General features: G+C 49.3%; 1 protein-coding gene and 1 pseudogene across 1 annotated transcript in view; both read left to right on the forward strand.

The window, feature by feature from the left end:
* Positions 1–12,606, forward strand: part of LOC120940513 — a 308,239-nt gene that overhangs the window by 70,479 nt on the left and 225,154 nt on the right. The window lies entirely within an intron of this gene.
* On the forward strand, positions 8,587–8,715 carry LOC120942224 (annotated as a pseudogene).

A 12,606-nucleotide genomic window follows, 5' to 3' on the forward strand; every position in this document is an offset into this window, starting at 1 on the left:
AGGACAGGACCGGGTCACGAGAGCGCTGCCGGCGGCGCGCTTGTGACCCACGGCTGGGAATCTGTATGTCCATATTCCCAGCTGTGCCATTCTGCCGACGTAAATAGTCATGCGGTGGTCCTTAACCACTTCAGATCCGCGCTATTGCTGAAAGACAGCCGCATTGCGGACCTGAACTGCTGGGTGGACGTCCCAGGACACCCATTTGTTTCCCCCCTCCCCGCGAGCTTGCATCAGGGAAAATCTGTGTTGGCCGTGTCCCTTGGACGCAGCCAATCAAAGATCGTGCTGAATGGCCAATCACAAATGCCATTTAGCACTCGATCTTACTGTCCAATGAGACATGATCTCAAATGTAAACATATGAGATCATCTCTCATTTCCGGCTTTCTGTCATCACACACAGATGGCGTGTGAGGGGAGAGAGCGATCTGTAGCGTACAGTGAGTGTAAAAAAAGTTGCAGTTAAAACGGTGCCCACAGTCCCTGCTGTCGGTGCCACCTGTCAGTGTCATCGGTGCCATCTTTTATTAGCGTCACTAGTGCCATGTAGCGGTGTCATCACCAAAAATGGCTTGAAGAACATTTTCAACCGAGGAGTGGTACGAAATTCTTGCGGTCTATGGGAGCAACGGGGAGCTCTCCGATTCAGATTCCTCCACAAATTCAGACACCGAGTCTGACGTTGACTACGAGCCTATACTAAGCAGTGGAACAATGACAGCCTCGGAGGAGGAGCAGGAAGGAGGGCCCACCCGCCAAATGAAGGCATTCTGCTGAGTGCCATCCACCAGCACCACAGTACCTCGGCAAGCAAGGTCACGTACCAGTGGGGTGTTACCTCAGTCCCAAAGGGTTAGGTCCCATGCCAACCTTCCTCCTAATTCAGGAGAAGCCACCATTCCCCCTTTCACTGCCCAGCCAGGAGTCCAGGTGGACACAGAAAATGTTGCCCCAATTTACTTTTTCAAATTAAATTTTTACTGAGGACATGCTTGGCTCAATTGTGGCCCAGTGCAACCTTTTATTCACAACAATTTATAGCAAGTAACCCAACGTCCTATTATGCCCATCCCTACGACTGGAGAGCCCTAACAGTGGAGGAGTTTAAAACATTTTTAGGCCTCACATTCTGTATGGGACTAGACAAAAAAAATCAAGTACATTCATATTGGTCATCCCGCCCCTAAACCAGATATCTAATGATTATGAGATTCCTACACTACAATGACAATACCCAGTGCCCTCCCAGAAATGGCCAACATTTTGATGAGCTTTATATAATTCGGTCACTACTAAATTTTTCTGAAATCTTCCCCCAGTTGTTTACCCCGCACAAACACATATGTGTAGATGAGTCCCTTATCAAATTTTCTGGCAGGCTGGGCATAAAACTATTTATTCCCACCAAAAGGGCCTGCTATGGGGTGAAGCTCTATAAATTGTGCGACCGAGCCACATGGTATACGTATGCCTTCATTGTATACGAAGGGAAAGGACACCCAGCTCCCCCCCCCCAATTGCCCAGACTACATAGGAACCAGCGGGAAAGTAGTTTAGGAACTCTTAAACCCACTCATGGAGAAAGGCTACCACTTCTATGTGGACAATTTTTATACAAGTTTGCCCCTGTTCCGAAACCTTCACAGAAAAAACACTCCAGCAGGCAGCACCGTACTTACGAACCGGAAGGGCTTTCCTCAAAGCCTCGTCAACAAGAAATTAAGAAGATGGGAAATGGCGAGTTTACGGAATGAGGAAATTCTGGCTGTGAAGTGGAGGGACAGAAGGGACGTGTACGTGCTTTCTTCCATCCACAACAATACATTCGTTGAGATCAGCAGGAGGAATGGGTGAATCCAAAAACCAACATGTATCCACAAATGCAATAAGTTCATGGGGGATGTCGACTTCAACGACCAAATGCTCGAAACCTACCTGTCCACAAGACGAACATAGCAGTGGTATAAAAAAGTTTCAATTTATTTGTTTAATTTGGCCATGTATAACACCTATGTAATCTATAGGAAATCCGCTGAAAGACCCAAATCCTTTCTTTTCTACTAGGAGGAAATCACCACTGCCCTTTTATACCCAAACAGCCCACCAGTAAACATTCGATCCGATGTGATTAGCCGACTCTCCGAGCGCCACTTTCCAGATAAAATTCCTCCCAGGCCAACAGGCCAAAAAACGTCAGAAAAAATGCTGGGTGTGCTACAGAGGAGGAGTGAGAAGAGATACTACTTATTATGCCCAATGTCCTTCCCAACCAGGCCTCTGCGTAGTTGGCCGTTTCCTCCATTACCATACCTCACTAAATTATTAGTGAAGTATGGTAAACATAACCCTCACCTCCTGCCATTTACCTTCAAACCCCTTATGCCTCTGCTTGCTCTGTAACTGACCCTGGCTTGTTATTCGACCACGCTTCTGCCTACCGATTCTGTACATACAGTACAGACCAAAAGTTTGGACACACCTTCTCATTCAAAGTTTTCTTTATTTTCATGACTATGAAAATTGTAGATTCACACTGAAGGAATCAAAACTATGAATTAACACATGTGGAATTATACATAACAAAAAAGTGTGAAACTGAAAATATATTTCATATTCTAGGTTCTTCAAAGTAGCCACCTTTTGCTTTAATTACTGCTTGGCACACTCTTGGCATTCTCTTGATGAGCTTCAAGAGGTAGTCACCTGGCGCAGCACCCCATCACTCTCCTTCTCGGTCAAATAGCCCTTACGCAGCCTGGAGGTGTGTTTGGGGTCATTGATCTGTTGAAAAATAAATGATGGTCCAACTAAACGCAAACCGGATGGAATAGCATGCCGCTGCAAGATGCTGTGGTAGCCATGCTGGTTCATTATGCCTTCAATTTTGATTAAATCCCCAACAGTGTCACCAGCAAAGCACCCCCACACCATCACACCTCCTCCTCCTCCATGCTTCACAAAGACACGGGGGTTGGAACCAAAGTTCTCAAGTTTGGACTCATCAGACCAAAGCACAGATTTCCACTGGTCTAATGTCCATTCCTTGTGAAAAATTTCAGAAACATGATTTAATAGAGACAATTATATAAAGCTCATCAAAATTTGGGTCATTTCTGGGAGGGCACTGGGTATTGTCATTGTAGTGTAGGAATCTCTTAATCATTTGATATCTGGTTTTGGGCATTGCTGAGGAAAAGATGGGCATGTGGTAGGTGGGGCGGGATGACCAATATGAACGTACTTGATTTTTTTTTGTTTGGGCCTCACATTCTGTATGGGACTAAACATTTTTTTAACTCCTCCACTGTTAGGGCTCTCCACTCGTAGGGACGGGCATAATAGGACGTTGGGTTACTTGCTATAAATTGTTGTGCATAAAGGTTGCACTGGGCCACAATTGAGGCAAGCATGTCCTCAGTAAAATTTTAATTGAAAAAGTCAATTGGGGCAAAATTTTCTGTGTCCACCTGGACTCCTGGCTGGGCAGTAAAAGGGGGAATGTTGGCTTCTCCTGAATTAGGAGGAAGCCACAAGGGGCTCTGAAGGGAATAGGGAAGGCTGGCATGGGACCTAACCCTTTGGGACTGAGGTGACACCCCACTGGTACATGACCTTGCTTGTCGAGGTACTGTGGTGCTGGTGGATGGCACTGTGGTGCTGGTGGATGGCACTGCCTCTTCAGCAGAATGCCTTCATCTGGCGGGTGGGCCCTCCTCCTTCCTGCTCCTCCTCCTCCTCTGAGGCTGTCATTGTTCCACTGCTTAGCATAGGCTCGTAGTTAACGTCAGACTCTGTGTCTGAATTTATGGAGGAATCCGAATCGGAGAGCTCCCCGTTGCTCCCGTCGACCGCAAGAATTTCGTACGCCTCCTCGGTTGAAAATTGTGATGACACTGCTACGTGGCACGAGTGACGCTAATAAAAGATGGCACATGGCACTGATAACACTGACAGGTGGCACCGACGGCAGGGACTGTGGGCACCGTTTTAACTGCAACTTTTTTTACACTCGCTGTACGCTGCAGATCGCTCTCTCCCCTCCCACGCTGTCTGTGTGTGAGGAGAGAAAGCCGGCAATGAGAGATGATCTCATATGTTTACATTTGAGATCATCTCTCATTGGACAGTAAGATCGAGTGCTAAATGGCATTTGTGATTGGCCATTCAGCACAATCTGTGATTGGCTGTGTCCAAGGGAGGGCGGAAACAAATGGGTGTCCCGGGATGTCCACCCAGCAGTTCAGGTCCGCGCTGCGGCCGTCTTTCAGCAATAGCGCGGATCTGAAGTGGTTAAGGACCACCGCATGACTATTTACGTCGGCAGAATGGCACAGATGCCCAGCCGTGGGTTGCACTCGCGGCGCCGGCAGCACGCTCGCAAACCGGTCCTGTCCTCCGTGACCGCGGAACCCACGGACCCAATCGCCGCCGGTGTCCCGCGATCAGGTCACAGAGAGGAAGAACGGGGAGAAGTGTAAACAAACCTCTCCCCGTGCTTCCTAGTGTGGCTGTCACTGATTGTCGGTTCCCTGTGTTAGGAAACGACGATCAGTGATGTCACACGCACAGCCATGCCCCCCCCCACAGTAAGAACACTCCCTTAGGGCACACTTAACCCCTATAGTGCCCCTCCTGGTTAACCCCCTTCACTGCCAGTGTTATTTTCACAGTAATCGGTGCATTTTTGTAGCACTTTTATAGCACTTTTCGCTGTGAAAATGACTGGTCCCAAAAATGTGTCAAAAGTGTCCGATGTGTCCACCATAATGTCGCAGTCAAAAAAAAAAACACTGATCGCCGCCATAGTAAAAAAATGACTTACCGTAAAATCCTTTTCTCTGTCGTCCATGGACGGACACAGCTCCTTAAATCTTGACAAGTGGGTAATGTTCCTGTTCACAGAAGAGGACTAGGCAGAAACATGTTGGATAATTAAATACATGTTACTTTAACAGAGTTGAACAGCCCCGCCCCAGGGGCGGTCCCTCCAGACATAACCCACCTCCCTGCAGTATGCAGGCTCAGTTCGTAACAAGCAGTACAAACCTAAAAAAGAGGGGTGGGTGCTGTATCCGTCCATGGACGACAGAGAAAAGGATTTTACGGTGAGTACAAAAAATCCTATTCTGTTATCGTCCATGGACGGACACAGCTCCTTAAATCTTGATCTTGGGATGTCCCCAAAAACGATGGGTGGAAACAGTATCTGTAAAACCAATTTAATTTCACCCCAAATGCAAGCAGAGCTCCTCAACAGAGGAGTTGCAACTTTAAACAGCTGCCTGCAAAACCTTGCGGCCGAAAGAAGCATCAGAAGATGCACTCGCATTAACCTTGTAAAAATTTGGAAAAAGTATGAACGGACAAACAAGTCGCCGCCTTTCACACCTGTGAGACAGACGCTTGATGTCGGAAAAACCAGGAACCACTAATTGCCCTGGTCAAAAGTGCAGTGACCGGAAAGGGGGTGACCGCCCCTAAGAGCATAGGCCTGCATGACGGTCTGCCTGATCCCCTGAGAAATGGTGGCTGACGAGACTGCCAGGCCCCTTTTGTGGACCCGACACCGACACAAAAAGTACGTCAGATCTCCAAAACTGAGCCGTAGCAGGCAGGTACACCCCCCAAAGCGTGTATCATGCCTAAAGAATGAAGCGCAACCTCCGTAGGATGCGCCGGCTGAGGACATAAGGATGGAAGAACAAAGTCCTCATTCAGGTGAAAGGCCGAAACCACCTTCGGAAGAAAGGAAGGTTTCGGGCGCACCACCGCCCCATCCATTTGGAGGACCAAGTATGGCGATTTGCAATGCAAGGCCGCCAACACAAAGGCTTCTGACAGAAGTAATGGCCACCAAAAAGGCCACCTGCAGAGATAGTGTCGAGAGGAATCGAGTCGGACAGACCCCAGTCTCTTAAAACCTGGCTTCCAATAGCCACATTGTGAAGCCAGCAACTGTACAACACAAAGTATGGGACCTTGAGACAGAAGGTCCTCCCGCATTGGCAATTGCCCCGGTACATCCGCCACCAGGTGCCCGAGATCGGCATACCAAGGACACCAAGGCCAGTCTGGAGCGATTTGAATCATCGGGATCCCTTCGGCCTCCACACTGTGGAGCAGTCCGGGAAACAACTACAATGGAGGAAAGGCATAAGGTAGCCGAAACTTACCCCACAGGGCCACCAACGCCTCTGACGCGACTGCACAGGGATCACTAGACCTGGCCACGAACTTTGACACCTTGTGGTTGAGACGAGCGGCCAGGACATCCATGCCCTGTAAGCCACACCTCCTGCAATGGAGTTGAAATGCCTCCGAATGCTAAAGACCAGTCGCCCTGGCCCAGCATCTGGCGACTCAGGTAGTTCGCCTGCCAGTTTACCTGATGGTAGACCTAAGCTACAGCCGTGGCGTTTTCCGGCTGAATCCTGATCGGGCGACCTTGCAACCTCCTCGACCATGAGGAAAAGCATAGCCAGATCGCTCGGAGTTCTAGGACATTGATTGGTAGACGGGAGTCCGCTAGAGTCCAGTGACCCTGGGTCGCCCGGACCACCCAGACGCCCCCCTCAACGAGTGAGGCTGGCATCCGTCGTAATTACCGTCCACTGGAAGGGAAGAAATTACTCCCCCGATCGAAGAGCCAAAGATCTCAGCCACCAATTCAGAGACTGACTAGGTGGCTTACCTGAATCTGACGATACAGAGACAAAGGAGATTTGTGCTCTTGGACAGTATCTTCCTCTGCAAACACGAGTGTGGAACTGGACATACGGTACCGCCGCAAAGGAGGTAGCCGACAAACCCAGGAGTCGCATGCAAAAAACTGAGATATGACCGATTTCGTGATGTCAACAGCCACACAGCATACTAAATCTGCAATTTCTCCAGGGGAGGAAAGACCTTCGCCACGAGGAGTCCAGAACCTACCCTAGGTACTCCAAACACTGAGTCGGTACCAGGACCGACTTCTAAACGTTTAACACCCGCCCCAAAATCTTGGAGGGTCCGACTGGCTATAGACAAATCCTCCTCCATTTCTGATCCAGAATCTGCTTTTAGAAGAAAGACGTCACTGTCAAAGCCTCACTGTCCCAGCAAAGCTAGGATCGGTGCGAGCACCTTGTGAAGACACCTGGTGCTGACGCTAGACCAAAAAGATAAGCCACAACTGACAGTGGTCCTCCCTCCGTGAAGTGCAGAAACCTCTAGTGACCTGCGCAAAGTGTGGTCTGCAAGTATGCATCCTTGATGTCCAAAGACGTCAAACTCCCCCTGATGGAGCGCAGCTACCACCGCACGAATGGAGTCCCTGCGGAACTGCCTAACTCTCCTAAAGGCATTTAGGGCTTGGATGCCCAAGATTGGACGGACCCCTGAAACCTCTCGTCCTGCGGGACATTACCCCGCAGCTTTGCAAGTCCTACACTGCCCCAGCAAGGCAGACCGACGAGCCGGAAGGAGAGAGACATAAGGGAAGAATCTGTTCGGTGGATTGGAAGAACCAGTACTCCGAAGAGACCACCTCGCACACCCACTGGTCGGAGAGCAGGGAGCTTCACCGAGCCGGGAAACCTGCAAAGCCGTCGCCCCACCCCTGAGACGGGCCAGGGAAGGCTACATACATAGGCGGGCATGGGTGCGGTTACGCACCCAGAGACGTTCCCATCCCCAGCTGAGCCTTTGTCGGCCTGGGAGGATTCTCTAAACGGGGAATGAAGGACCCGGCACATGCACGGCCCCTTTCCCCAGGTGGACTAAGGGAGGAGAGTGCTCTCACCTCCACTGACCTCTTGATAATGTCATCCAAAGAGGTACCAAAAAACCTCCCACCCCTGAAGGGTAAATCAGCCAGTGCTCTTTTGGATGCTTGGTCAGCAGACCAGCATTTCAGCCAAAGCAGATGGCGCAAAATCACCGCCAAAACAGAGGCTCTGGGCATCGAGTATGCAGCATCCCGTGCCACATTACAGATCTATACCGGGCCCTGGACCAAAAGGTCTGCCAGTCTAACAAATTAGGGAGGGAGCTGGTGCACCTCCACAGTCGGGTGCAAAACCTTGCCCACTCAGTGAGTGTCTGAGACGCCAAGGGTGTGACCACAACAGGCCGCGATGCAGACCGCATGTGCCACCCATCAGCATGGTAAACGTGGAGCGGGTCAGCACCTCGGACCTCCTATCAGTAAGGTCCTTGAAGGCAGGGGTCCCTTCTATAGGGAGAGCGGTCACCCCCATTTAACCGGGCACACCTATTTGACCGGGCACAGGGGGCCACTACCTGAATTTTTTTTAACCACTTAAGGACACCTTCACGCCGATATACGTCGGCAGAAGGGCACGGCTTGGCACAAGCACGTACCTGTACGTCCTCTTTAAGAGCCCAGCCGTGGGGTCATGAGCGCACTGCCGGTCCGAAGCTCTGTGACCGCGGGACCCGCGGACCCAATCGCCGCTGGTGTCCTACGATTGGTCACAGGAGCTGAAGAACGGGGAGAGGTGTGTGTGTGTGTGTGTGTGTGTGTGTAAACACAACTTGCCCGTTCATTATGCCAATGTCAGTGATCGTCTGTTCCCTGATATCGCTTCTCAGCCTTTTGGCTAAGATCCAGTGTAGTATCTGTTCTTATCAGTTGCCAAATGGGGGTGCTATGCTAATCGTCCCTAGTACACGGCTAGGTGGAAAGTGATGGCAGATGCAGAACCTTCTGGCGTGGAGGTGGAAGCCTTCTGATTTGGACGGAGAAACATGAGGTCGAAGCTGAGGAGCCAGGGTCCCTGGCTTTCTGGCCTGGATTTTGTGGTGCCTGCCCCGGTCAGTTGTTCGGGAGAGAACACTAGCTCCTCCTTCCCACCGGGGGAGCGTTTAGTATTTCCTGAACGTGATTAGGAGGGAGGGATGAGAGTAGTGGGAGTAGGCTGCTGGCGTGGGCTCTCCCCAATCTCTGAGCTCCTACCTTCCAGTCTGGGATGGGTGCTGTTTGTCTGGGCTGTGGGTCGGGGTTCGGTTGAAAAGCCTATGGTGATGTGCCCCTGGAGTGCCAGTCCAGGGGTGCCATACTTCCACAAGTGTTTGAGAGGGCACTTCGAGTTTGGCACCTAGATCACGTCACCAGATACACTTTTTTCCCACCTGCCTCCTAGGGCCGGGCCTTTTGGCTAGGACCAGAGGAATTTTTGATTACTGGCCGTAGGGCCGGCCATCGTATTGCACGATGGTCACTTTCACTCATCTTTCTTCTCCCCCACTTATCCCTGTGTGTGTCACTTTGTCTTTTTTTGTTTGGCGCACGTTATTTGTCACTGTGTGTGATTAGTAGGGTGCTGGTCCTCGGGCCAGCCCTGAACGTCTTGGGAGTAGGTGGACATGGCCTTCTGGCTTAGTTCAACCGCTCTCATGGGGTCTCCCTTCGGGGGAGCCCCACCTAGTACTGGGAGCGTTCTGTTTCGGCAGACCCTCCAAGGAATGGGGTCCGTGTCGGCTTCGGCTGCTCGGACCATTTGAGTACCTCAGTCCCCGTCTGGAGCCTAACGCCCCAGGGGATCAGGGTCAGGTCCTTCGTGAGGAGGACTGATTGACGTAGCACCCGTTGCACGTTTTTGTCGCACCTCTTTGTGTGTGCAAAAATAGGACCTGATCCACGTAGTCAAGGCAAAGAAGAGACCTTCAATCCGCCTTTGCATGTGACTGTTAGGCAAGATGGTAGCCTCTTTCGAGGCCGTCCCTTATGCCCAGTTTCATTCGAGACTACTTCAGGGCAGCATTCTAGCCGCCTGGAACAGGAAGATCCAAGCTCTGGATCTACCCATGCGCCTGTCCTCACAGGTGCGCCAAAGCTTCAGCTGGTGGTTACAAACTAAGAACTTAAGGAGAGGAAAATCCTTTCTCCCAGTCACCTGGAAGGTGATATCTACAGATGCCAGCCTAAGGGGCTGGGGAGCTGTGTTGGAAGAAGCTTCAGCCCAGGGGATCTGGGCCAAAACCGATAAGTCTGCCCATCAACATACTCGAGTTACGGGCAGTATACTTAGCCCTCAAGACATGGACAAGCAGGTTAGACGTTCACCCAGTTCAGATTCAATCCGACAATGCTATAGCAGTAGCTTATATCAATCACCAAGGAGGCACCCGAAGTCAAGGTGCCCAGAAGGTGGTGAATCGCATCTTAACCACTTCAATACAGGGCTTTTATACTCACCTCCATACCGGGCCTATTCTGGCACTTCTCTCCTACATGTACAAATCATCATTTTTTTTTTTGCTAGAAAATTACTCAGAACCCCCAAACATTATATGTTTTTTTTAGCAGACACCCTAGGGAATAAAATGGCGGTCATTGCAACTTTTTATCTTGCACAGTATTTGCGCAATCATTTTTCAAACGCCTTTTTTTTGGGAAAAAAATTGTTTCATGAATTAAATAACAAAACAGTAAAGTTAGCCCAATTTTTTTGTAAAATATGAAAGATGATGTTACGCCAAGTAAATAGATACCTCACGTCATGCTTTAAAATTGCGCACACTCATGGAATGGCGCCAAACTTTACTTAAAAATCTCCATAGGCGACGTTTTGAAATTTTTTAGAGGTTACCAGTTTAAAGTTAGAGGAGGTCTAGTGCTAGAATTGTTGTGCTCGCTCTAACGCACGCGGCGATACCTCACGTGTGGTTTTAACGGCTTTTACATACGTGGGCGGGACTTGCGTGTGCGTTCCTTCTGAGCGCAAGCTACTGGGGACAGGGGCGTTATAAATTTTTTTTTTTATTATTTTTTTTACACTTTTTTTTTTTTTTTTGTATCGCTTTTATTCCTATTACAAGGAATGTAAACATCCCTTGTAATAGGAATAGTGTGTGACAGGTCCTCTTTAAGTAGAGATGCGGGGTTAATAAGACCCCTGCATCTCTCCTCCAGGCTGGAAGGCATAAGCTTGTGAAAAATATTCACAGATCTCATGCCTACTAGCCGCAATTGCGGCTTTGTTTACTTACGGATACGGGCCTCATATGACGTCCACCCAGGATAGGAGATCCCCTTTGTGGACGTCATATGACTGTGTGCGGTATTTAAGTGGTTAAGATGGGCAGAAGAACATGTTCCTTGTCTTTCTGCAATCTTCATTCCAGGGGTAGAAAACTGGCAAGCAGACTACTTGAGTCGCCAGCAACTTTTTCCAGTAGAGTGGTCTCTCCACCCCGAGATCTTTCAGGCCCATATGCCAGAGATGTGGAACCCTGGATGTAGACCTGTTAGCCTCCAGGTTCAACAGGAAATTGGACACCTTCGTGTCCAGGACAATAGATCCTCTGGCCTACGGATCGGATGCACTAGTGGTTCCATTGAATCAGTTTTCACTGATCTATGCATTCCCTCCGATCGCTCTTCTACAGAAGCTACTCTGCAGGATCAAGAAGGAAAGGATTCAGGTAATCTTAGTGGCCCCAGATTGGCCCAGATCATAAAGATGGTGGTAGGAACACCTTGGAAGCTTCAGCTTCACCACGAACTGCTGTCGCAAGGTCCGGTGTTCCATCCTTCCTTACAAATGCTAAATTTGACGGTTTGGCTGCTGAGACCCACATTCTGAAGGAGAGGGATCTCAGGCTCGGTGCTTTCTACCCTTATTAATGCCAGAAAGCCAGCTTCCAGACTTATTTACTATAGAGTCTGGAAAGCATATGTTTAATGGTGTGAAACCAACAAGTGGAATCCTCACAGATATGACATAAGTAGGATTCTTGCCTTTTGCCAGCTAGGAGTGGAGATGAAATTAGCCCTTAGTACCATTTAAGGGTCGAATATCGGCTCTATCAGTCTTTCAAAGACCGCTGGCATCTCATTCCCTAGTACGGGCTTTCATTCAGGGGGTACTGCGGATTAATCCGCCAGTTAAATCTCCTTTGTGCCCATGGGATTTAAATCTAGTATTATCAGTGTTGCAGAAGCAACCTTTTGAACCTATTTGCCACATTCCACTGATTCTTTTAAGCAGGAAGTTGGCGTTTCTGATTGCTATCTCTTCAGCTAGAAGAGTATCTGAATTAGCAGCTCTTTCTTGCAAAGAGCCTTATTTAGTTTGTCATAAAGACAAAATTGTACTACGACCCCATCCTGCCTTCTTACCTAAGGTGGTGTCGGCTTTTCATTTAAATCAGGACATTGTCCTGCCTTCTTTTTTACTGGATCCGCAGACAGCAGAGGAAAAAGTATTACACTCTCTAGATCTTGTGAGAGCAGTAAAGGTGTATCTGCAGGCAACCGCTCAGATATGCAAAACAAATATTTTGTTTATTTTGCCGGATGGTCCCAAGAAGGGACAAGCGGCGTTAAGATCCACTATCTCCAGGTGGATTCGACAGATAATTTTTGAAGCCTATGGTTTAAAGAATAGGATTCCTGCTTTTTCTGTTAGAGTGCACTCAACCAGGGCGATAAGTGCTTCATGGGCAGTGCACCACCAGGCTTCGGTGACTCAGATGTGCAAAGCTGCAACTTGGTTCTGTCATTTGATAGTATCTCCATCCTGATGTGGGCATATTCCCTAGTGCTGTAACCAGGTCTGGATAGGTTGCTAGGGTTCCCCCGCAGGGCGAATTTAC

The sequence above is a fragment of the Rana temporaria genome, chromosome 5 (genome assembly GCF_905171775.1).
Source record: "Rana temporaria chromosome 5, aRanTem1.1, whole genome shotgun sequence".
In the NCBI taxonomy this organism is placed as follows: Eukaryota; Metazoa; Chordata; class Amphibia; order Anura; family Ranidae; genus Rana; species Rana temporaria.